This window comes from Dendrobates tinctorius, unplaced genomic scaffold (assembly GCF_039654945.1).
Source record: "Dendrobates tinctorius isolate UK_male_01 unplaced genomic scaffold, ASM3965494v1 ptg000332l, whole genome shotgun sequence".
NCBI classification, from domain to species: domain Eukaryota; kingdom Metazoa; phylum Chordata; class Amphibia; order Anura; family Dendrobatidae; genus Dendrobates; species Dendrobates tinctorius.
The window spans coordinates 1,740,715-1,768,291 of NW_027361998.1; the positions used below are offsets into that span (position 1 = coordinate 1,740,715).

Genomic DNA, 27,577 nt, shown 5'->3' on the forward strand with positions numbered 1-27,577 from the left:
ATTACAGGCAAAATTAGAAGGTCCATAAACAATCCACCACACTGAGGATACAATAGTCCAGAATAAGGATGCAGTCCAGTAACAGGATAAAATGTCCAGGGAGACGAGATTCCAAAACTCTAGCACCAGAGGATAAAATGGGTCCTTCTCTCTGGGGTGCAGTCTTCACGAAGCTCTCCACACAGGAACTGACTTGTCCACCTCCTCTCCTCCCCACCCTCTTCCTTGTGTACAGCTTCTGTCCTCCCCAGCCCCCTCCTTATGTCTAGGGGTAGTCAGACAGGTTGAGGAGACAAAGGAGCCTTGGGGATTAAGGAACCGCAGGAGGTCATCAAGAGACAGATACAGTCAGGCTATAGACAAACAAGGCAGCAAGAAAAACACTATGAAAATCAGTGAAATCGAAATATACACAAAATGATACCCACATAGCCTATCACACCATCACAACCTCTCCCCCCCATAATAAGTGAGCACGCTATGAGGTCTACACAGACCTCTGGCCTGCTCACTTTATTCCACATTGCTCAATCATTTATAGTTCCTTGTACAGTGGCAGGGGTAGGTCGGCCTGGGGAGCCTATGGTTCTTCTTGTCGAGACAGACCATCGGCGTTCTGGTGTTGGCTTTCCCGCTTGTATTGGATGGAGAAGCTGTAGGGTTGTAAGGACAAGCTCCACCACAACAATCTTCCATTGTCCCCTGATTCGCGGTTCAGCCATGTGAGGGGGTTGTGGTCTGTAACAACTGTAAAGTCTCTGCCATACAAGTATGGCTGCAATTTTTTTAGCGCCCATACGATGGCAAGGCACTCCTTTTCAATAGTGGGCAACTTCCCGATCCAGTAGTTTCCGACTGGCAAAAGCAACAGGATGTTCTTCTCCGGCGGCATTCACTTGGCTAAGTACTGCCCTAATCCCAAAGGTGGATGCATCTGTCTGCACGAGGAACCTGCGTTTATAATCACGGGCAGCCAAGACAGGAGCAGTGACGAGGGCGGTCTTTAACTTTGAAAAGGCATCCTCACATGCCGTCGTCCACGTCACATTCCTATGCATGTTCTTGCGGGTCAGGTCGGTTAGGGGCTTGGCCAAGGTGCTGAAGTTAGAAACAAATTTGCGATAGTAACCAGCAGTTCCTAAAAATGCAAGTACCTGCTTCTTAGTCTGGGGTCTACACCAGTTGCTAATGGCTTCCACCTTGGCAGGCTCAGGCCTTAGGGTCCCACCCCCTACTCTATGCCCGAGGTACTGCGCCTCAGCCATCCCTATTTGGCACTTATCAGGGCGAATGGTCAGTCCTGCAGTAAAGATACAGTCTAGCACTATGCCCAAGTGTTTAAGATGTTCCTCCCAGGTTGTGCTAAAAATGGCAATGTCGTCTAAGTAAGCACAGGCAAAGTCCTGACATTGTTGTAACAGTTGACCTACCAGTCTCTGGAAAGTAGCGGGGGCAGTTTTCATCTCAAAGGGCATTCCCAGGAACTCAAAAAGCCCAAATGGAGAAATGAAGGCCGAGCGCTCCCGAGCGTCCTCCGTTAGGGGTATCTGCCAGTAACCCCTTGCTCAAGTCTAACGTGGTCACAAACTGGGCACTGGCCAGACGATCCAGTAGATCATCAATCCTGGGCATGGGATAAGCATCACTCTTGGTGGCATCATTTAGTCGTCTGTAATCAACGCAGAATCGTGTTGTACCATCCTTCTTGGGAACCAGAACGACAGGAGAGGCCCAAGAACTGTTAGATGGCTGAATAACTCCCAGTCGTTACATCTCCTCCAGTTCGTTCTTTATCATGCATTGAACAGCCTCTGGAACCCGGTAGGCAGCCTGCTGGATGGATCGTTGTCCAGGGGTTTCCACATGGTGGCTGGTGAGAGTAGTCTTCCCCGGCTTAGAGGAGAAAGCAGCAGCCCTCGGCCTTAGTACGGCGACAATATCGTCCTTTTGTATATCCGATAAATGGAAGCCCAGGGGCACTTGTTCTAGTGATCCTCCCGCTTGGGCAACCTGGAGGAGATCGGGGAGATACTCATCGTCGGCGGTATTACTAGTGGGGTGGCAGACAGCTAGAACAAGCAGAGATCGGTTGTGGTAGTCTTTCAGCATGTTAATGTGGACGGTTTTCTTTCGTCGACCACTAGAGTCCAGGGCAATAACATAGTGTCATTAATTTTCGTGACAACCTGATAAGGGCCTTCCCACACTGCTTAAAGCTTGTTTGCAGGGGAAGCAGTAATAATGAGCACTTGTTGTCCTTCCATAAATTCCCGGGTCCTGGCATTACGGTCATACCAGGTTTTCTGTCTGGACTGGGCCATTCGCTGATGTTCTTTAGCCAAGGTAGCTAGCGGGGCGAGACGGTCTCTGAAATCTTGAACATAGGGAACGATGGGCATTCCGGTATCTGAGATGTCTCCCTCCAAATGTTCTTTCAGAAGAGTGGGAGGCCCACGGACCTTCCGGCTAAACAGTATTTCGAAGGGAGAGAACCCTGTGGACTCTTGGGGAACCTCCCGACAGGAGAAGAGGAGATGTGGTAGGTACTTTTCCCAGTCTTTTTCAACGTCAACAAAAGCCCTCAGCATATTTTTTAGGGTTCCATTAAAGCGTTCACATAGTCCGTTGGTCTGCGGGTGGTATGTGGTGGTGCGAATGGCTCGAACACCACAGGTGGGGTGGGCCAGAGGACCTATGATGTTGACAGCTACACGTTGAAATGGTTCCTCAATTATGGGCAGGGATTGCAGGGGTACCTTATGTCGAGCTCCTGGATGCCGCATTCGCTGGCACACATTGCAGGTGCGGCAATAATGGGCTACCGACTGCGAGACGCCAGGCCAGGAAAAACTTTGGGTGAGCCTTTTTTCAGTCCTTTTTCTACCTTGATGCCCGGCCAAGGGGATGTCATGGGCCAGATGGAGTAGCTCTGCCCTGTACTTCTGAGGGACAATGAGTTGCCTGGTCGTTGCGTCAGGGTTGCCCTGGTCACTGCCCTTTGTTACACGATAATACAGTCCGTTTTCTCGAGTGAAGCCATCCCCATTATCTCCCATGTGCCCAGTTTCTGCCTTTCGCCTGAGGGCTGCTAAGGTAGTGTCACCCTCTATTTCTCTCCTAAACTCTTCTCTGTCCCAAGACTCTCCCAATGTAGTAGCAGCTAACGTATTGCTTACCGACTCTGATGCGGTTCGTGGTGGTTGCTCCCCGGTGAGGTCCGAATTACGTAGTGCTTGAAGGGCCTGTAGTCGGGTGACTGCTCCCACATATTGGCACTGTAACTCCCCATTGTCGTTACCAAGGAGGATATCTGCAGGAAGTCCTCCCATAACTCCATTCCAACACAGTTTTTCTCCACAACCATAATCCAAACGCACAGAAGCTCGCTGTGTATATTTGCGGGCACCCCCCGCCAGGACAATGGGAATTTCCGGACCCTGGTAAATTGCCTCGGGTCGAACCACATGGGGGTCAGCAGTAGTCAAGAATGCCCCCGTGTCTCTAAATCCTGACACTTTGTATCCATCAAGACATCCTGCAGGTGGCGTTGTCGTTGCTCTGAGTAGCTAAAGGACAGAGGCCGGAGTCCGTACACTCCAGGAGGAGTATCTATGGTGCTGTGGTCGGTGGTCCACTCTGGTGGTGGTGGTAGCTCTTCCTCTGGAGGGGGGGAGTGCACAAGATGCACTGGATGAGGTGGGGCTGCGTGGGGCTCCCTCCGAATCCTGGAGGGACAGCCAGACTGCAAATGTCCAGGTTGCCCACACCCATAACACCTCCTCTCTGTGATACCCCCAGGTCGTCGTCGGAACTGTTGGGGCCAAGGATTGTGAGGCGTGACTGTCATCGGCTTGCGACTAGGTGGAAGGGCAGATAAAATTGGAGGGGGACGGGGCGCGGCAGCAGGCCGTGGTTCATTGTCCAGAAGCCTCCTCCATTGCGGCCGGATAGTAAGGGCTTCATCGGCCAGGGCTGCAGCTCTCTCCACAGTACACGTGTGCGCTCCCGGACCCATTCCCATACCTCTGCAGGGCACTTGGCAAGAAATTGTTCTATAAGGAACGCCTGTATAATATCTTCCACAGTAAAGGCGTTTTCTGCTTCCAGCCATCTCCAATATGCCTGGGACATCTTATGTGCATACATCCTGAACGATCCCCCCGTGGTGCATGGGAGGTCTCGGAACTTGGCCCTATATGAGTCTGGGGTGATAGCATGGTAATCCAGGATAGTCCGCTTTACAATGTTATAATCCCGATTCCGCGGTGCGTCAATGGTTCGGTAAGCCTCCGTCATGCTTCCGTTCAGGAGCCCCACTAACAAACGCATCCAGCTAGAGTGGGGCACCTCCATCACAGCACACTGCTGCTCAAAGTCCTTGAAGAACCCCTCCACATCTCCGGAAGCCTCATCAAATGGCTTAAACTCTGTCCGGGTGATCCGTACAGGCTCCCGGATCGTTGGGGTTACACTCCACATTGTGTTACTCCCTCTTTCAAGCTCCATTGCTTCCTGTCTCCGCTGTGCACGGCAGGCAGTCTCCTCCTTGTACTTCTGAGAGACACCGGGGCCCAGAACCGCCATCTCTTCTTCGTACCATACTAACCACTGGCTTTTCTGGATGGGGATCCCTGTCACCAGTGCTCGTCCTTCAGACATCTGGGAGGAGGTGGCCGGGCTAGCGCCCACCAGTAGATCGATTAAGGCCTCTTTAGTTAGTCCCTGGTAGTTCAGGCCCAGGTCTCTGGCTCTCTCCTGTAAACTGGATACAATCCAATTTCTGTACTCACTCTGTATGAACAATCCCAAGACCTTTATTAGAGGCAAAATTAGAAGGTCCATAAACAATCCACCACACTGAGGATGCAATAGTCCAGAATAGAGTTGAGCGAAACGGGTCGAAAAAATTCAAAAGTCGCCGACTTTTGGCAAAGTCGGGTTTCATGAAACGAAACCCGACCCTAGGATGAGGTCGGCCACGAGGTCGGCGACTTACGCGCCAAAGTCACGTTTCAAAAGTTTGTTTTGCGCTCTTTTTCAGCCAATCAGGATCCACGGACACTGTGGGCAACGTGATGACATAGGCAAAGGTCACCACCATCTTTCAGAAGGACATGCAAGTGATTGGCTTGCTTTGGTGGGCGTCACAGGGGGTATAAAAGGGCGTGCACGCCGACCGCCATCTTACTTCTGCCGATCTTAGTATAGGGAGAGGTTGCTGCTGATTCTGTAGGGAGAGCGTTAGGCAGGGAAGAAGACAAAAAAACTGCTTCTGCTGCTAGCGATTTGGCCTGCACAACACACCAGTCACTGTGTGTGCAGTGCTAGGGGAGGCTATATAGTGGTGTATCAGTGGTGTTGGTTGTTGGGCTGCCTTCTAAGGCTTCCTGACATTCCTGCATTGCTGTTTACCCACTGCTCCGCAAACTGCTTTTTTAAAAGCAATCCAATCTCCCTTATCCTCTAGTCACTTTTGTCACAGCTGTGCCATCGAGCCTGTCACATAGCGCTCAGATATTCATTGGGCCTCACACAATCCAAAAGTGTCCAGTGTCCAAAAGTGTGTGCAGAGATTCAAAATCTCCCTTATCCTCTAGTCACTTTGGTCACAGCTGTGCCATCGAGCCTGTCACATAGCGCTCAGATATCAGTGGGCCTCACACAATCCAAAAGTGTCCATCCAGTGTCCAAAAGTGTGTGCAGAGATTCAAAATCTCCCTTATCCTCTAGTCACTTTGGTCACAGCTGTGCCATCGAGCCTGTCACATAGCGCTCAGATATCAGTGGGCCTCACACAATCCAAAAGTGTCCAGTGTCCAAAAGTGTGTGCAGAGATTCAAAATCTCCCTTATCCTCTAGTCACTTTGGTCACAGCTGTGCCATCGAGCCTGTCACATAGCGCTCAGATATCAGTGGGCCTCACACAATCCAAAAGTATCCAGTGTCCAAAAGTGTGTGCAGAGATTCAAAATCTCCCTTATCCTCTAGTCACTTTGGTCACAGCTGTGCCATCGAGCCTGTCACATAGCGCTCAGATATCAGTGGGCCTCACACAATCCAAAAGTGTCCAGTGTCCACAAGTGTCTGCAGAAATTCAAAATCTCCCCTGTCCTATAGACACCTTGTACCTTGTTTTACATTACTATATAGTTTGTTGGATTTTGTCTACATTTCTACCAAAAATGAGGAAGGCTGGTGGAAGAGGCCGTGGAATTGGGCGGGGGTTGGCAGCTGGTAATGTTGTAAAAAGTAAAAGCACTGAGTCGTCATTGGAGGCTCATGTTCATGAACCACACCTTTCCTTGTGTCCTTCACCCCAACCAAGATTGAAGGATGACGCAGGCCATACTACTGATTACTCCATGGAGCTGTTTTCACATACCATGCCTGGATTATCAAGTCAAATGGTGAATTACCCAGGCCAAGATGAATCTGACATGGAGTGCACTGATGCACAGCCACTGATGGATGATTCTGCTGGTACATTCACTCAGAGCACTACATTGTCCTCGCAGTGTACAGAGCCAGATTCTGACCCTGATGAGACTCAGGTGCCCCTTCCCGCACACTATACCACCATACACGGTGACACAGAGGAAGGTGCTCATGACATAGAAGAGGAGGTGATGGATGACCCAGTTGTTGACCCAGATTGGCATCCATTGGGGGAAGAGGGCGCTGCTTCCAATAGCTCAGATGAGGAGCATCCACAGCAGACATCGACATCGCAACAGCTGTTATCTGGCAGGCCCGGAGCACTCCAAAGACAGGTTCCAAACATCAAAAGAGTTGCTGGACAGCTTGTCCAGAGGGTCAAAAGATCACAGCGTGCTAGGCCGCAAAATGTCTGCCAAAGTAGGAAGAGTGCAGTGTGGCACTTTTTTGACCAAAATCCTCATGATCAAGCCAAGGTTATCTGTAAGAAGTGCGCTAAGACCTTTAGCCGAGGGAAAAATCTGAAAAATTTGAATACCAGTTGCATGCTTAGACATTTAACCACCATGCACTTGCAAGCGTGGACACAACACCAAACCTCAAGTGCCACATGTGCAACTGATCACAACGAAGGTAGTCAGCAACGCTACATTGTTTCCCCCACTGTAAGCCCACCGGTTAGCACAGCAGCAAATGTTGAGGTGTCGTTGCAAGACCACAGCAGTCAGGGAATCCCACTGTTATATCAACGAAAGACTGATTCTAGGCCATCAGAAAGAACACCAACTCCATCACCATCATCAACCCTCTCTCAGTCCGCCCTGTCCACCGCTACTTCCACCATATGCAGCTCTCAAGTCCAGCTCACCCTCCCAGACACTATGAGTAGGTCAAGAAAGTACTCAGTCTCTCATCCGCGTACACTGGGTTTGAACGCCCACATTGCCAAACTAATCTCGTTTGAGATGATGCCCTTTCGGTTGGTGGAAAGCACAGCTTTCCGCGAACTCATGGCCTATGCAGTACCACGCTATGACCTACCCAGTCGCCACTTCTTCTCTCGCAAAGCCATCCCAGCCCTCCACCATCATGTGAAAGACCGCATTGTCCATGCACTCAAGCAGTCAGTGAGCGGAAAGGTGCACCTCACAATTGATGCATGGTCCAGTCGGCATGGCCAGGGCCGTTACGTGTCCATCACTGCGCACTGGGTTAATGTGGTGGATGCAGGGTCCACAGGGGACAGCGGTGGTGGGACAGTGCTGCCTAGCCCACGGCATAGGAAACAGTTGGCTGTAGGCGTTCGACCCTCCTCCTCCTCCTCCTCCTCCAGAAGCGAAAGCTCGTTCACAGAGCGCAGTCGTACGAGCACTCCATCTGCAGCTGCCACTGTTGCACACGATGTGTCCCCCTATCGAGCAGCTAGTGGAAAGCGTCAGCAGGCTGTGTTGCAGATGATGTGTTTGGGCGACAGACACACCGCCGAGGTGCTGGCCGAGTACTTGAAGCGACAAACTGAGTCATGGCTGAGCAGTGTACATCTTGAGGCAGGCAAGGTAGTTAGTGATAACGGCCGTAATTTTGTGGCAGCCATAGCCCTTTCAAAACTCAGCCACATACCTTGCTTGGCTCACACCTTGAACCTGGTGGTGCAGTGCTTCCTCAATAATTATCCGGAGTTAACAGCCCTGCTCCAGAAGGTGCGAAGACTGTGCGCGCACATCCGCCGGTCGCCTGTACACTCCGTTCGTATGCAGAAGCTGCAGCGATTGCTCCACCTTCCCAACCACCGCCTCATTATCGACATTGCAACAAGGTGGAACACCACCCTGCACATGGTGGAGCGGCTGTGCGAGCAGAGGCAGGCCATAATGCATTTGTGGGAGGATACACGGCCAGGCACTTTGAGAGCAGACATGGAGTTGACAGGTGTGCAGTGGTCGAAGCTGAAAGACCTTTGTAAAGTCCTTCAGTGTTTTGAGGAATGCACACGGCTGGTAAGCGCAGACGACGCCATCCTAAGCATGAGCATCCCACTTATGCGTCTGCTCATGCAAACTTTGACGCACCTTAAGGAGCAGGCGTCTGCAGCCAATGTTGATGAGGAGGAAGAGGAGGAGGGAATCCTTGATGACATTCAGCCATTGTCTGCTCAGGGACCTCTCCTGGACGAGGTGGAGGAAGAAGAGGAGGAGGAGGATGATGATGGGGATGATTACTTAGGGGAGGAGGATGCATCTCGTGGGGCAAGTGAAAATGTTGGCGTGGCAAGGTCTGGTAGAGGGTTTGTGCGTGACTGGAGGGATGTGGATTTGCCAGAAAGTGCTCCTCCAACCAGCACTCGCAGTGCATCATTGACACCGGGAACATTGGCCCACATGTCAGATTATGCCTTGCGGATCCTAAAAAGGGACCCCCGCATTGCCAAAATGATGAACGATGACGACTACTGGTTGGCCAGCATCCTGGATCCACGCTATAAAGGCAAATTACAAAACATCATGCCACAGGAGAACCTTGACCTAATATTGGCTAATAAACAAGCAACTCTGGTAAATCGGTTGCTTGAGGCATTCCCAGCACACAGCAGCGGTGATGGTTCTCACACGAGCCGTACGGGCCGGGGGCAGCTTGGAAGAGGTGTTGGTGGTGCACACAGCAGAAGTGGCGTTGGAGACAGGGGTTTTATGACAATGTTGTGGACTGATTTTTCAAGTACCGCTCACACTACTGGTAATACTGCATCGATGGAAAGTGACAGGAGACAGCAGTTGTCAACTATGGTTACAAACTACTTTTCCTCCCATATCGATGTTCTCCCACACAGGTCATTCCCCTTTGACTATTGGGCCGCTAAACTGGACACCTGGCCTGAATTGGCCCAATATGCCTTACAGGAGCTCGCTTGCCCAGCTGCAAGTGTGCTATCGGAAAGAGTCTTCAGTGCAGCTGGATCAATCCTGACAGAAAAAAGGACCCGTCTGTCAACCCAAAATGTGGATGATCTAACCTTCATTAAAATGAACCACGCATGGGTTTCCAAGGATTTTGTCCCACCTTCCCCTGATGACACATAGGGTGACAGAAAAATGGCTTGCTTTGGTCCACCTCTTCCTGGTACTTCACCTATTTCGCCTTTTGCATCAGCTGAATGTCCAACATCAACATATGCCACTTTATAAAACTCCCTAACTGTGCTGCCTCCCCCCCATGGCCGGGGTCACCACCTAGCGCACGACACCGTGCGAGTGCCGTTGCCCTGGACAGGTGGGTAGGCCGACTCTTGGGCGCGGGCACTGGCACAGGGTCCCTCATAGTGCAATCAAGTGTCTCTGACGGTGGTGGTGCACACCCGCCGTCAGACACACCGCTGTACTATGAGGGGCCCAGTGCCAGTACCGACGCCCACGAGTGGGCCCCCCTTGCTTGGGCAGGGCCCCAGCATTTGCAATCTTTACCTCTCCCTGCTCCTCCGCTGTGTAATCTGGGCCGTCAAATCCATACTGTGCCTGACACCGTCTGAGCCTGCCTCCTGATGTATAGACATATATTTTGAATGTGTACGCTATCCATACATGTTATCCGGGGATACGGTACCCTTTCTAAATCTAACCTTTGTGCAATCACGTGCAATCCATACTGGGCCTAACACCGTCTGAGCCTGCCTCCTGAGACATATATTTTGAATGTGTACGCTATCCATACATGTTATCCGGGGATACGGTACCCTTTCTAACCTTTGTGCAATCACGTGCAATCCATACTGGGCCTAACACCGTCTGAGCCTGCCTCCTGAGACATATATTTTGAATGTGTACGCTATCCATACATGTTATCCGGGGATACGGTACCCTTTCTAACCTTTGTGCAATCACGTGCAATCCATACTGGGCCTAACACCGTCTGAGCCTGCCTCCTGAGACATATATTTTGAATGTGTACGCTATCCATACATGTTATCCGGGGATACGGTACCCTTTCTAACCTTTGTGCAATCACGTGCAATCCATACTGGGCCTAACACCGTCTGAGCCTGCCTCCTGAGACATATATTTTGAATGTGTACGCTATCCATACATGTTATCTGGGGATACGGTACCCTTTCTAACCTTTGTGCAATCACGTGCAATCCATACTGGGCCTAACACCGTCTGAGCCTGCCTCCTGAGACATATATTTTGAATGTGTACGCTATCCATACATGTTATCCGGGGATACGGTACCCTTTCTAACCTTTGTGCAATCACGTGCAATCCATACTGGGCCTAACACCGTCTGAGCCTGTCTCCTGAGACATATATTTTGAATGTGTACGCTATCCATACATGTTATCCGGGGATACGGTACCCTTTCTAACCTTTGTGCAATTACGTGCAATCCATACTGGGCCTAACACCGTCTGAGCCTGCCTCCTGAGACATATATTTTGAATGTGTACGCTATCCATACATGTTATCTGGGGATACGGTACCCTTTCTAACCTTTGTGCAATCACGTGCAATCCATACTGGGCCTAACACCGTCTGAGCCTGCCTCCTGAGACATATATTTTGAATGTGTACGCTATCCATACATGTTATCCGGGGATAAGGTACCCTTTCTAACCTTTGTGCAATCACGTGCAATCCATACTGGGCCTAACACCGTCTGAGCCTGCCTCCTGAGACATATATTTTGAATGTGTACGCTATCCATACATGTTATCCGGGGATACGGTACCCTTTCTCACCTTTGTGCAATCACGTGCAATCCATACTGGGCCTAACACCGTCTGAGAATGATAGATGGGGCCCACCATACACTGGAACATTCCAAAGGTGGACATCAGACACTGGAGCAGCATTTACAGGGCCCATTATACACTAGAGCATTAGAAATGGGGCCCATTATGTTTGGAGCATTATTTGGGCCCATAAGACAGTAGAGCTTCATCCATGGGGACCAACATATACTGTAGCATTATGTGGAGCTCATCATATACTGTTTCAAACATTATATGGGACCAATGATTCTGTATGGAGAAATAGATGGGCCTCGTCATGAGATGTAAAAAGTGAGGTATTTTTCATTGTACTATACCGCTATTTCTCTGCCGTATCGGAGCATGATGAGTTGTGGTATGTGTTAAAGGGGCGCTCTTTCGCCCAGGGCACATGAAAACCTGGAGCCAGCCCTCCCCCCCCACAACTTTAGCCAAATAACCCCCATTTTTCAGTGCGTAACTTGTATTATGAAGTTAATTAAGGTTGACAAGCTTAAGTAAGAAGAAATGATGCTTTTGGCATTCAAATGGGCACTGTTGGTGTGTTTCCTGTCCTCCTCTCACTGCCGACTTTTATTCCCCATTGACTTACATTGGGTTTCGTGTTTCGGGACGACCCCGACTTTTCCCTATAATCGGACGATCTTGCTCGACCCGACTTTTGGAAAAGTCGGGTTTCACGAAACGAAACGCGACCCTAAAAAACCAAAAGTCGCTCAACTCTAGTCCAGAATAAGAATGCAGTCCAGAAACAGGATAAAATGTCCAGGGAGACGAGATTCCAAAACTCTAACACCAGAGGGTAAAATGGGTCCTTGTCTCTGGGGTGCAGTCTTCACGAAGCTCTCCACACAGGAACTGACTTGTCCACCTCCTCTCCTCCCCACCCCCTTACTTGTGTACAGCTTCTGACCTTCCCAGCCCCCTCCTTATGTCCAGGGGTAGTCAGACAGGTTGAGGAGACAAAGGAGCCTTGGGGATTAAGGAACTGCAGGAGGTCATCAAGAGACAGATACAGTCAGGCTATAGGCAGACAAGGCAGCAAGAAAAACACTATGAAAATCAGATGTTATGTTAAAAAAATCATAATATTTAGCGTTATTTTAAGGCTCTGAGCCCCCGAGGGTGAAAAGTGCTGAGAACATACAGGGAAGTTCATGGTCGCCCACTCCTTCCATGACGGCAGTCTCAGGACACGGTGAGCATGTGAGTCTCCCCAGGTGTCCCTTGAAACGACTGTGGAAACAATGGTGACATTTCATAGATCTCCGGACCCCGAGGCTCATTCCATGAGTCCACCACAAAATTAGCTCTCCTATCTGTCTGTCCTAAAACAGCTGACATACACGAGGAGACCATTTTAACCCTAATTTAACCAGAGAAGCAGTGACCGGAATATGAATTATTGGAAGTCCTCCAGGACCTGTGAATGACCTGTTTAAACAAACTTTAGACCCTTTAACTTAAAGGGGACCTCTTACTTTCCAAAACAATGTAATACTTTTACCTGGTGTAAACGCCACTGCTCTCCTGAATCCGGCGATGTTTTTCTTTTCTTCCTAAGTCTCTCCATTCCTGAGATATGGCCTCCTTTTCCCTGAATATAAATTGAGCCTTTTTTTCCCAAGTAGGAGTAGTCGTCAAGAAGACGCCCACAAAGAAGAGTTGAGAACGACTCCCACTTGGCTGAAAAGACTAGATTTTTGTACAGGGAAAAAAAGGTAATATCTCAGGAAGAAAGAGGCGCAGGAACAAAAGAAAAACAACGCCGGATTCAGGAGAACAGCGGCTTTTATATCATACACCATATTTCTGGCATATGACAGGTCCTCTTTAAACATCCATCAGCCTGTTAAATTCCATAAATAAGTATCCCCATTGCAGATGTTTTTGGGAAAGCTGTCCTTTCAGGTCTACAGATATATGCCACCTTTGCCTGGCAGGAGGAGGATCAGGGGACTTTAAGGCTGTGTGCACACGTAAGCGTTTTTTTTCTCGTTTTTTAAGCGTTTTTACCAGCAAAAATGCTTACAAGAAGCATCCCATTCATTTTAATGAATTCTGCACTTTTTGTGCATATTGATGCTTCGCGGTAAAAAACCGCAGCATTCTCATTAATTTTGCGGAAAAAAACGCATTTCTAGCTATTTTGTATGAGTATGGGGACGCGCGGAAAATAACGCATAAAAAACGCGCTTTTTTTGCGCAAAAACGCGTGGAAAAAAACGTGCGTTTTCTGGGAAGGAGTCTGATTTTCATGCCGAAATTTTCTGCATACGTGGGCACATAGCCTCTTCACATTTGACCCTTTTTAAACACCATGGGAAATGTCGAACTGCACTTCCATAAAGGGGTAGTCTACTTTTTTTTAAACAGGTGAGTTTGTTACATGAATTTGTGGCACTTTTCTTCGCTTTTCGCACACAGCAGAGCTGTTCTGTTCTCAAAATGACTGCTGATGGAAAAAAATGTGACCAGATCTATCAATCAGTCTCTTTCAACACTGTACACGTGAAAGGTGTATTTCTCATGTAGCATTTAAGGCATCATTCAAAATTTCCATGGCTGCTATTTTGAGTCCTTCCTCACATTGCCACCATATTCTTTAATCTCCGTATAAGTAGTTGGACCCTCATAAAACAGGATACAGTGGCCCAACTGGTAGAATAGTTGCCCAATCTGGGATGGAGGAACGAAGAGAAGACAAATTGGAAACAAATAACTCACAAATAGGCAAATAGCTTGATCATTACAGTCTCTCAAGAGGCAAAATGCTTGAACCAAGGTAGAAGGATGGTTCTGCTGGCACTCTCTTCAGCAGCTCCCTGCTGGCACGCTCTTCAGCAGCTCCCTGCTGGCACGCTCTTCAGCAGCTCCCTGCTGGCACTCTCTTCAGCAGCTCTTCCTGTACTCTTGCTCCGTCTCAGTGCACACTGCCATCACTTGTCACAGATGGTCTCTCTTGGTCACCTGTCTCGGCAGTAATGTCCTGCTGTTGCTCTTGTCTGTCAATCTTCTGCACTCCTGCAGTCCGCTCACTCAGTTACCATGTTTCAGTGCTCATCAAAATGGTTGTGATGGTTTATGGCCAAATACAGCAAGCAAAGATGCCTTGTCCAAGGTGGGGCAAGCCATGAAGAAGACCTTTGCGGACACTTGTAGTAATTTGCCTGGATAAACTGAGGAGTCACAGTTATGTTAAGACTCGAACACATGACAATATGTAACTTCCCAAGGGTGTAACCAATGTCGCAAGATGCAAGAAAGCCAGCGGTTTCAGTCACGTCATACGTGACAGATTGAAGGACAATTGACAAAGGCCAACAGTGTTCAAGATGAAAACCATTTATCTATTTTATGAACAGGAATCATGAGACGGCTGTGTGACCGGACATTGTGGATTTACATCTGTTACCAAACCCTTACACAGAAGTGATGTAAACGGAATTCAGTACACACTACCGTTCAAAAGTTTGGGGTCACCCAGACAATTGTGTTTTCCTTGAAAACTCATACTTTTATTAATCTAATGAGTTGCCATATGAATTTATAATCTAGTCCAGACATTGACAAGGTTCGAAAAAAAAGATTTTTATTTGAAATAATAATTTTCTCCTTCAGACTTTGCTTTCGGCAGAGAATGCTCCATTGCAGCAATTCCAGCATTGCAGACCTTTGGCATTCTAGCAGTTAATTTGCTGAGGTAATCTGGAGAAATTTCCCCCCATGCTTCCAGAAGCCCCTCCCACAAGTGGGTTTGGCTTGATGGGCAGTTTTTGCGTACCATACGGTCAAGCTGCACCCACAACAGCTCAATGGGGTTGAGATCTGGTGACTGCACTGGCCACTCCATTACAGAGAGAATACCAGCTGCCTGCTTCTTCCCTAAATAGTTCTTGCATAATTTGGAGGTGTGCTTTCGGTCATTGTCCTGTTGTAGGATGAAACTGGCTCCAATCAAGCGCTGTCTATGGCATGGCGGCATTGCAAAATGGAATGATAGCCTTCCTTATTCAAAATCCCTTTTATCTTTCACAAATCTCCCACTTTACCAGCACCAAAGCAACCCCAGACCATCACATTACCTCCACCATGCTTGACAGATGGCGTCAGGTACTCTTCCAGCATCTTTTCAGTTGTTCTGTGTCTCACAAATGTTCTTCTGTTGGAACTTAGTTTTTTCGACTTTCATGCGCTGCTTGACATAATAGATAATCCAGTTAAATTGAAAGATCAATCTTTTATTCACATTTAATCCCAACGCGTTTCGAAGTGAAAAACACTTCTTCAGGGGAAGACAAAGGGAACTAAGTTCCATTAGAAGTGTTATACTGGCGGTCACTTGTCTGACCATTTGGACGTGCAGCAGCTGACGATTTCTATATGCCTGATCTTTCCTTCAGTGGGTGAGTGGATTTTATATATCTTTATAACATTGTTAGCAGATAAGACCCTATTGCGCTTCTCTGTTTCCTATTGTGTATTTTATTGAAATGTTCTGCTGTGTGATCCAAACACCTCAAACTTGGATTCGTCTGTCCATAACACTTTTTTCCAGTCTTCCTCTCTCCAATGTCTGTGTTCTTTTGCCCATATTAATCTTTTACTGTTATTAGCCAGTCTCAGATATGGCTTTTTCTTTTCCACTCTGCCCTGAAGGCCAGCATCCTGGAGTCGCCTCTTCACTGTAGACGTTGACACTGGAATTTTGCGTGTACTATTTAATGAAGCTGCCAGTTGAGGACCTGTGAGGCGTCGTTTTCCTAAACTACAGACTCTAATGTACTTGTCTTGTTGCTCAGTTGTGCAGCGGGGCCTTCCACTTCTCTTTCTACTCTGGTTAGAGCCTGTTTGTGCTCTCCTCTGAAGGGAGTAGTACACACCGTTGTAGGAAATCGTCAGTTTCTTGGCAATTTCTCGCATGGCATAGCCTTCATTTCTAAGAACAAGAATAGACTGTCGAGTTTCACATGAAAGTTCTTTTTTTCTGGCCATTTTGAGAGTTTAACGGAACCAACAAATGTAATGCTCCAGATTCTCAACTAGCTCAAAGGAAGGTCAGGTTTATAGGTTTTCTAATCAGCCAAACTGTTTTCAGCTGTGCTAACATACTTGCACAAGGGTTTTCAAGGGTATTCTAACCATCCATTAGCCTTCTTACACAGTTAGCAAACATAAAGTACCATAAGAACACTGGAGTGATGGTTGTTGGAAATGGGCCTCTATACCCCTATGAAGATTTTGCATGACAAACCAGAGGTTTGCAGCTAGAATAGTCATTTACCACATTAACAATGTATAGAGTGTGTTTCTGAATCATTTAATGTTAGCTTCATTGGAAAAAACTGTGCTTTTCTTTCAAAAATAAGGAAATTTCCAAGTGACCCTAAACTTTTGAATGGTAGTGTATAAGATATAGGTTTGCAGAGGGTTGTCCACAACTAACAAAGTAATGGCCTACCCTCAAGAAAGTTAATCAATTAGTGATCTATGCAGGGGAGGACACTGACAGCTTGGGGTCCCTGTGCAAGAAATGTGTCTGGGCCCCCCTCCTTTTATGGCGACATATATATATATATATATACGTATGAAAAAAGAGAAAAAAAAACGTGGACGGCACCTGTTGAAGCACTGTGGTAGCGCGAAACGGCCGTTGTCAGCTGTTTTCCCTCTCCTGTTATCACGCCCCCGGCCGACATATATAGCATGTGCCAATAAATCTAACACTATTTCCATCAGCTCCAGGAGTGCGGTCCTCTTTTCTTCTTGGATATATATATACAGCCACACACAAACATACATGTATATATATTACATAGTCTCCTTTATTATCTGTATTGCCGTCCCTTATTACACAGTGCCCTCTCTTGTTATGTACAGCATCGTCCCTTATATATCGGATTATATAGAGCCCTGTCTTTATTACATACCGTCCTCTTTTGTTAGATCTATAATGAAATGACGGCTGTTGGATTATGGCAAAGCTTCTTTTCTAATGGAGGAGCTGATGGACTGGTTGACTGGTCACTGACTGCCCAAAAACAGTCATTTTCTATCTAACAAGAGAGGGGACTATGTAATAAAAGAGGGCGCTGTGAATAACAAAAATATCAAGAATACACTATGTAAGAGACAGCACTCTATATAACAGCAGAGGAAGCTCTGTAATAAGGGACGGCACCATATATAACTAAAGAGGATGGTACGCAACAAGGCACGGTGTTATACATAGTAAAAGAGTAAACTAGGTAACTAAGGACGGTGTTATACATAATAAGTGAGTACACTATATACTAAGGGACTGTGCTATACATAATAAGTGAGTACACTATATACTAAGGGACTGTGCTATACATAATAAGCGAGTACACTATATACTAACGGACTCTGCTATACATAATAAGTAAGTACACTATATACTAAGAAACTGTGCTATACATATTAAATGAGTATAATATTACAGCAAAGGTAAAAAACAGCATCCTATAAATGAATAACCGTTTGCATATGCTGTTTAAAAAGTGGACAACGACGGACCCATCGTTATACAACATAGAGGAGAGGTGTGGAAAACCACACAAAACACGACATCCAGATCCAAATTATCAGCAAATATTATTTTATTGAAAAATATAGACAGAACAGGAAAAATGGGGAAGCATGTGCGGGGGACAATAAAGTGCAACAGTGCTGAAAAGATGCGCCTGAACCTGACAAGACCCGCACAGAGCAAAGTCAATGTAAAAAGCTGTGAGTATATTGTCCGCAGTAAGGTACAAAACATACCAAGTATGGGTATATAACTACATGTCACCAGTGTACATCCCCCACTGGCAAGAGTGCCGTAGACTCTCACAGGACATTCCCGGGGAGAAAGGGGGGAGAACAAATGTCAATAATTACCTGTGTGGGCACTAGTGCGGTCAGGCAGGTTGGCGGAGCGTGTCCCCTGTCCTGTGAGAGTCTATGGCACTCTTGCCAGTGGGGGATGTACACTGGTGACATGTAGTTATATACCCATACTTGGTATGTTTTGTACCTTACTGCGGACAATATACTCACAGCCTTTTACATTGACTTTGCTCTGTGCGGGTCTTGTCAGGTTCAGGCGCATCTTTTCAGCACTGTTGCACTTTATTGTCCCCCGCACATGCTTCCCCATTTTTCCTGTTCTGTCTATATTTTTCAATAAAATAATGTTTGCTGATCATTTGGATCTGGATGTTGTGTTTTGTGTGGTTTTCCACACCTCTCCTCTATATTAAATGAGTACACTATATACTAAGAGACTGTGTTAGACATAATAAGTGAGTACACTATATACTAAGGGACTGTGCTAAACATAATAAGGCTACATTCCTGTGTCCGTGTGTAGTGATGGTGTGCTGCACGTGTTTACAGACGCATTGAGCATGTCGTATTCTGATCCTCAAAATCACATCAGAACAGAACATTCTCTGACCCTCACAGATCTCATTCTCAGATCAGTGATTTTCATGTATGTGTGAATGGACTTAAAAAACTCTGAGTCCGTGTGCCACCCGATAAAAAAACCTGGAAGCACATGAACAACACAAATGTGAGAATACAGAATAAGGAATTTTACAAAAAAACATCACTCCATGTCACTCAGTGCAAATACAGAATAATATCTACATCCAGGCACTTACCGCTGTCTATGTCTCATCTGATTTGAGCCGCTTTCTCTTGTTTCTTCTCCATCTGGTCAGACCTTCATGTCGACATCTCCCAGCCACGACTCGTCTTGTCACAGTGATCGTCGAAGCCCTGAAAATAACAAGGTCACATACATTCTATACATACATGTGTCTCCCCCCAATACAGATATGAACCCCACCATTAATATAATATTAGCCGCACATTATAAATATAAAGTGATAAGCAGCACCGTGTCCCCCCCCATTACTATAACCTCTGCCTCCTTATAATATAAATGATTCAGTCTGTGACTCGCCCCAATTACCTGTAAAGGCCCCGTCTCACTAAGCAATCTCGGTAGCGAGATCGCTGCTGAGTCACAACTTTTGTGACATAACAGCGATCTCACCAGCGAGATCGCTATGTGTGACAGCGATCAGCGAGCGGCCCCCCTGCCAGTATTGCTGATCGCTGCAAGAAATCTCTGGACATTTCTTTGGTCGCTGGTCTCCCGCTGGCCAGCACGCATCGCTGTGTGTGACAGCTGGAGACCAGCGATCAGGTGTAAAAAATAATAAAAAAATAAAAAATATAGTTATTCTCACCTTCCAATGTCCCGTTCAGCCATCCCGCCTCTCTCCACGCTCCGGTCCCAGTGCTCCTTTGCATAAATGACCGCGAGACTTTGTTATCCCGCGAGACCGTGACATCTCGCGGTCATTCGTGCAAAGGATCACTGGGACCGGAGTGTGGAGAGAGGCAGGATGGCTGAACGGGACGTCGGAAGGTGAGAATAACTATATTTTTTGTTTTGATTCTATTTTTTTACAGGATGGCCAGCGATGCCGGGCGCTCGGCATCGCTGTGCTGATCGCTGGTGAAGCTGTCTGTTTGACAGCTCAGCAGCGATCACATAGCGACTTACTAGCGATCCTGAAACCTTGATATCGGTGTCGGGATCGCTGGTAAGTCACTTAGTGAGACGGGGCCTTAAGGCTATGTGCACACGGAATATATGCAAGACAGTACAGGAAAAGTGAATGAGATCCCTGAAGTCTCATGCACACGTTGCTTATTTTTTCCTTGCAGATTTGCAGCAGATTAAAATCTGCATAATGTCAAATCTTGCAGCGTATTTCACTCATACTAATGGAGAAAATACGTAAAAAAAAGCGTGGGAAAAAATAAATGTATTTTACACAATTTGCTTCTTACCAACACATTACAATATTCAACAGAATTATCTCCTGCTAATCCTGAACGTGTGCACATAGCCCGAGTCCCTGTCCTGGGTCCCCATCATTCATTATAAGTCCTTGATAGCATAATGAATTTGGTGGTGGAAGAAGACGCTATCAGGTACTGAGCCTCCTCCGCCACTTCCTAATTCATTACAAGTCAATGACAGCATCTTCTCCCACCTTTCAGTTCATTATAAAGTGTCCTATGCACCTTATCACCTCCTCTCCTACTCCCCAATACATTTTAAGTCCCTGATAGCAACACAATGAATTGCTGGAAGAGGAGGACACTATCAGGGGCTTGGCACCCTCCTCCACTACACAATTCATTTTACATCCACATCTAATGTCCTCCTCCACTTCCCCCTGTTCGTAAGTCTATTATAAGTCCTCCTTCCTCCCATCACAATCCCCCACATTCTTCATTGCCCCCCGCATCTCATCACTGTCCTCTCCCCCACCTCCATCATTGACCTCTCCATAAATGCCTTCTCCACGACCCCAAACATTGCCCGCTCCACCAACTCCACCATTGCCCTCTCCACCACCCCAATCATTGCCCTCCCTTATCAACTCCATCATTGCCCTCTCCACCACCTCCATCATTGTTCTCCCCCACCACCCCATCATTGTCCTTTCCACCACCTTCATCATTGCCTTCTCACCCCCCATCATTGCCCTTTCCACCATCTCCATCATTGTCCTCTCCAACACCACCCCATCATTGTCTTTTCCACCACCTCCATCATTGCCTTCTCCCCACCACCCCATCATTGTCCTTTCCATCACAACCATCATTGCCTTCTCCCACCACCCGTATCATTACCCTTTCTGCCACCTCCTTCATTGAATTCTCCTCCCCACCCACATCATTGCCCTTTCCATCACCTCCATCATTGCCTTCTTCTCCACCACCCCCATCATTGCTTTCTTCCCCACCACTCCCATCATTGCCCTTTTCACCACCTCTTTCATTGCTTCCTCCCCACCACCCCATCAATAACCATTCCACCACCTCCAACATTGCCTCCTTCCTCACCACCACCAATGCCCTTTCCACCATCAATATTGTCTTTTCCATCACCCCCATCATTGCCTTCTCCCCCACCACCATTATCACCCCCCTTTCCATCACCTCCATCATTGCCTTCTCCCCCATCACTCCCATCATTGCCCTTTCCATCAATTCTATCATTGCTTTCTCCCCATCATTGCCCATTCCACCACCTCCATCATTTCCCCCTTCCCCACCACCCCCATCATTGCCCTTTCCACTACCAACATTATTGTCTTGTCCTTTCCACCACAACCATCATTGCCTTCTCCCCCCCACCATCATCATTGCCCTTTCCAACTCCGCCATCATTGCATTCTCCCCCACCACCCCATCATTGCCCATTCCACCACCATCATTGCCTCCTTCCCCACCACCCATCATTGCCCTTTTCACCACCCCCATCATTGCCTGTTCCACCACCTCCATCATTGCCTCCTTCCTCACCAACCCCATCATTGCCTTTTCCACCACCACCATTAGTCTTTTCCACCACAAACATCATTGCCTTCTACCCCACCACTCCATCATTGCCCTTTCCACCACCTCCATCATTGCCTTCTTCCCCACCACCCCCATCATTACCATTTCCACCACCTCTATCATTGCTTTCTCCCCACCACTCCCATCATTGCCATCTCCATCACATCCATGATTGCCTTCTCCACCACCACCCCCATCATTGCCCTTTCCACCTCTATCATTGCTTTCTCCCCCACTACCCCATCATTGCCCTTTCCACCACCATCATCATCATTGTCCTTTCCACCACCCCATCACTGCTTTCTCCCAACACCCCATCATTGTCCTCTCCACCACTTACACACACAGGCGTTCCATCGCAGGCAGGCAGACACACAGACACACCACTCACCTCTCCGCATGTTCCCCGCAGCATCTTCGTCGCTGGCAGCTCTCTCTCCGAAACAGCCATGAACTGAATGCTGACATCATCCAGCTGCGTTGCTGTTTCAGACAGGAAGCGCACCTCAGGCAGGAAGCATGATGCATCTCTGCAGCTCCGCTGACAATTTATCCTGTAGGCATCACTCTCTGTCTGCCGCACATGAGGGCAATCTGGCCAGGGGCCCCCCGGAGCCTCGGGTTCGGATAAGCAGGCCAGATTGCCCTCAGTGTTAGCCCCCCTGAGGGGGCCCCCCTCCACCTCTGGGCCCCGGTGCAGCTGCAGCGGCTGCACATGTGGTTTGCCTGCCCCTGGATCTATGAGCATCTGATTTTTGGGTCCCACACTCCATTGGTGCTACTGTGGGGACCAGGGTTCAGATCTGACCATATACCACACATGTATGGTACTCCCATAGGTAACTTGTGACACTTGGTGCGGTGAGATCTAAAGAAAGAAAATAAATCAGCAGAACACTCTCAATTGTAATATAGTCCACAAAAAAAAAGAGACAGGAAGCCTCCAATCCGCAAATAAAAAATGAATGGACTAAACTCACCAGGGGCAGAAAATAAGGAAAAAAACATTATTTTCTTCACGCCTAATATTTCTTTACTAAAACAGAAAAAAATAAACAAAAGTAAAAAACTTTAAGTTATGCGTACTCCTTTATGGTGTAGAAACGAATTTCCATTGATACATCGCCCATTTCCAGTAGTTGGATAATGAAACTTAAAAATATATATACAAAAAAGTAAAATAAAATGTAAAAAAATAAAATATGCAAAGAAAAAAAACATAGAGCCCGATTCACTAATGCATTTGAGCCTTGTTTTTGGTGTTGTTCATTTGCTTCTAACTCTACTTTTAATTTCTGCCTTTTTTTTAAAGTGTATTTTACGTGAGGTCGTCTTTTTTTATGTTTGTCATTGTGGGTGAAGTTTGGGCTTTCTAGATTTTTTTTGGTAATTGCGACTGTTTAAAAAGTCAATAAAATTTTGTGCAAATGTCCTTCAGTACTCCCATAAGTGATTGTGTATGCCTGAACATTTTTTTTGCAAATTTTACATTTTATTAAAACACGCAACTTTATTTTTGCTTTAAAATTTTGCAAAAGATGTTATAGGTAGCCAAAAAAAATGGTTAATTCCACAAGGTGGTTAATTCTGTAAACGCAAATCCCAGAAGACCATGGGCGATTTCTTTTTTTCAATTCGTCCCAAAATGAAGTTTTTTTAAAAAAAATATTTTATGTACCCTGAACTTGTAACATTAAAAATGAACTTTAGCCCACAAAATAGGAGCCCTTATGCAGAAAACAGTTAAAGTTACAGCTTTAGGAGAAAAAAAAATGACTGCGCTCTTGAAGCCTAAAATATCTGCATCCTCAAGGGGTTAGTAGAATCGCTATTGTCTATCAGTGATGTTTGGGTAGTTATGTGAGTAATGACACTGGGGTAATAATTTAACATATGATAATAATAATAATAATAATAATAATAATAATAATAAGTACCCCTTTATTTAACCCTTCCTCTACTGTACTGACTGGAGGATATAGAACTCTATTGCACAAGCAAAAAAATGTCTCTGAGGATCCTGTGTAGCGTCACACTGCTGCTATTCGGGATCCACCTGACCGATATATCGGTATATACCAAGCAACTAGAGCTTGTCATCTCCCTCTTGCCCCACGGTTATCTAAATAAACTAATAGCAAGGGAGATAACCACACAACAAACCCTCCCCAACAACACGCTGCCTCCACCGGGAGAAGCTGACAGCAAGATATAGCGGCAAAAGAGCGAAGATACTGTACGATGAAATACACAGTAATTTTTTCTATGATCAAAGGTACATATCATCATCACTCCCTACACGGCTCATGCGATTACTGTCACCCCTTCCTGAATAATGTATTTACTAAACAAAATTAAAGATTATGGAGGCAGGAACAAGAAAAAAACGCCATAATACTGCCTCCTATGCACAAGAATATAACTACTATAATACTGCCCCGTATGTACAAGAATATAACTACTATAATACTGCCTCCTATGTACAGGAATATAACTACTATAATACTGCTCCCTATGTACAAGAATATAACTACTATAATACTGCCCCTATGTACAAGAATATAACTACTATAATACTGCCCCTATGTACAAGAATATAACTACTATAATACTGCCCCCTATGTACAAGAATATAACTACTTTAATACTACTCCCTATGTACAGGAATATAACTACTATAATACTGCTCCCTATGTACAAGAATATAACTACTATAATACTGCCCCTATGTACAAGAATATAACTACTATAATACTGCCCCTATGTACAAGAATATAACTACTATAATACTGCCCCCTATGTACAAGAATATAACTACTATAATACTACTCCCTATGTACAGGAATATAACTACTATAATACTGCTCTTATGTACAAGAATATAACTACTATAATGCTGCCCCCTGTGTACAAGAATATAACTACTATAATACTGCCCCTATGTACAAGAATATAACTACTATAATGCTGCCCCCTGTGTACAAGAATATAACTACTATAATACTGCAGCTATGTACAAGAATATAACTACTATAATACTGCTCCCTATGTACAAGAATATAACTACTATAATACTGCCCCTATATACAGGAATATAATTACTATAATACTGCTCTTATAGCCTCAGAGGTTTGTGTTAGAACATCATGGATTAAACAGCATCATGAAAACCAAGGAGCCCATCACACATGTCAATGATAAAGCTGTGGAGAAGAGTAAAGAACCTCTCCATTACTAACCCCCCTGGACTTGATGTCAGTGTACACATAACAGTTGACATCAACCTCAAAACTATTACCCCACTAGTCAATGCACCAGGGCAGTGGGAAAAGTTGAGGCTAAGCGCCAGAATTGGCGCCTCTAATGGATGTGCCATTTCTGGGGCAGCTGAGGGCTGGTGTTCTTAGTCTTGGAGGGGGTAAATATCCAAGGCCCCTTCCCAGCCTATTAATATCAGCCTGCAGCTGTCTGTTCAGCCTTTGCTAGCTAGTAAAAATAGAGGGGGGACCCCACATCATTTTTTTGGGGGGCCCCCTTTTACTAACCAGTAAAGGCTAAGCAAACAGCTGTGATCTGTTATTAATAGGCTGGGAACCTTAATGGCTATTGACCCCTTCCCAGAATATTAATACCAGCTGTCGGCTTTCCCTTAGCTGGCTAGAAAAATTCAGGGGGACGCCATAACCTTTTTTTTTACATTTATTTATTTGATACATGCAATTCACAGATGGTGGGTGCTGACTCCAATTGTCATCAGCGTTGCCTGGTCGTGCTGATCGCAGGGAGACCAGGAGACAATGATGAGAATTGGATTTAGCAATTGGCGCCGGTTCCCAGATGCCGATACGTGTCACATGGATGGTGCACATGGACGTGACACGGATGTTACACACGGACACAGATAGCAGCGGTACTTCCAATACCGGAAATATCAGGACGTGTAAAAGAGGCCTTACTTAGTGTTGGTATCATACAGTTGTGGCCAAAAGTATTGACACCCCTGCAATTCTGTCAGATAATACTCCGTTTTTTCCAGAAAATGATTGCAAACACAAATTATTTGGTATTATTATCTTAATTTAATTTGTCTTAAATGAAAAAGCACAAAAAGAATTGTCCTAAAGCCAAATTGGATATAATTCCACACCAAACATAAAAAAGAGGGTGGACAAAAGTATTGGCACTGTTCGAAAAATCATGTGATGCTTCTCTAATTTGTGTAATTAACAGCACCTGTAACTTACCTGTGGCACCTAACAGGTGTTGGCAATAACTAAATCACACTTGCAGCCAGTTGACATGGATTAAAGTTGACTCAACCTCTGTCCTGTGTCCTTGTGTGTACCACATTGAGCATGGAGAAAAGAAAAAAGACCAAAGAACTGTCTGAGGACTTGAGAAACCAAATTGTGAGGAAGCGTGAGCAATCCCAAGGCTACAAGTCCATCTCCAAAGACCTGAATGTTCCTGTGTCTACCGTGCGCAGTGTCATCAAGAAGTTTAAAGCCCATGGCACTGTGGCTAACCTCCCTAGATGTGGACGGAAAAGAAAAATTGACAAGAGATTTCAACGCAAGATTGTGCAGATGTTGGATAAAGAACCTCGACTAACATCCAAACAAGTTCAAGCTTCCCTGCAGTCCGAGGGTACAACAGTGTCAACCCGTACTATCTGTCGGCATCTGAATGAAAAGGGACTGTATGGTAGGAGACCCAGGAAGACCCCACTTCTTACCCCGAGACATAAAAAAACCAGGCTGGAGTTTGCCAAAACTTACCTGAAAAAGCCTAAAACATTTTGGAAGAATGTTCTCTGGTCAGATGAGACAAAGGTAGAGCTTTTTGGGCAAAGGCATCAACATAGAGTTTACAGGAGAAAAAAAGAGGCATTCAAAGAAAAGAGCACGGTCCCTACAGTCAAACATGGCGGAGGTTCCCTGATGTTTTGGGGTTGCTTTGCTGCCTCTGGCACTGGACTGCTTGACCGTGTGCATGGAATTATGAAGTCTGAAGACTACCAACAAATTTTGCAGCATAATGTAGGGCCCAGTGTGAGAAAGCTGGGTCTCCCTCAGAGGTCATGGGTCTTCCAGCAGGACAATAACCCAAAACACACTTCAAAAAGCACTAGAAAATGGTTTGAGAGAAAGCACTGGAGACTTCTAAGGTGGCCAGCAATGAGTCCAGACCTGAATCCCATAGAACACCTGTGGAGAGATCTAAAAATGGCAGTTTGGAGAAGGCAACCTTCAAATATCAGGGACCTGGAGCAGTTTGCCAAAGAAGAATGGTCTAAAATTCCAGCAGAGCATTGTAAGAAACTCATTGATGGTTACCGGAAGCGGTTGGTCGCAGTTATTTTGGCTAAAGGTTGTGCAACCAAGTATTAGGCTGAGGGTGCCAATACTTCTGTCTGGCCAATTTTTGGAGTTTTGTGTGAAAAGATCAATGTTTTGCTTTTTGCTTCATTCTCTTTTGTGTTTTTTCATTTAAGACAAATTAAATGAAGATAATAATACCAAAGAATTTGTGTTTGCAATCATTTTCAGGAAGAAACTGAGTATTATCTGACAGAATTGCAGGGGTGTCAATACTTTTGCCACAACTGTATAAAATCCTAATAAAATACATATAAGTTTGTAGGTGTAATGTGAAAAATTGCAGAAATGTTCACGGGGTATGAAGACTTTTTCAAGTCGCTGTATAAATTAGTATTAGTGAGTATTCTAGGTGACGTTCGGGTCCTTACATGGTATCACACTTTGGTGATATTATTAGACACAGTGTATGTGACATCTGCCATATATCCGCTCGTGGGTTATTTATAGGCGGCTCTCAGGAATACCCATCTCTGCCTCCATTTTTCATGGAATTCCATTGAGAGGAAGGACGAGGAGCGAGCGATGCTGCAATCTCAACGGCAGACAGATCAAGGCCGCTTGT

General features: G+C 46.1%; 1 protein-coding gene across 1 annotated transcript in view; it reads right to left on the reverse strand.

Moving 5' to 3' along the window:
• The window catches only part of ADCY3 (adenylate cyclase 3), a 288,173-nt gene that overhangs the window by 133,909 nt on the left and 126,687 nt on the right, over positions 1-27,577 (reverse strand). The gene's annotated exons all lie outside the window — the stretch shown is intronic.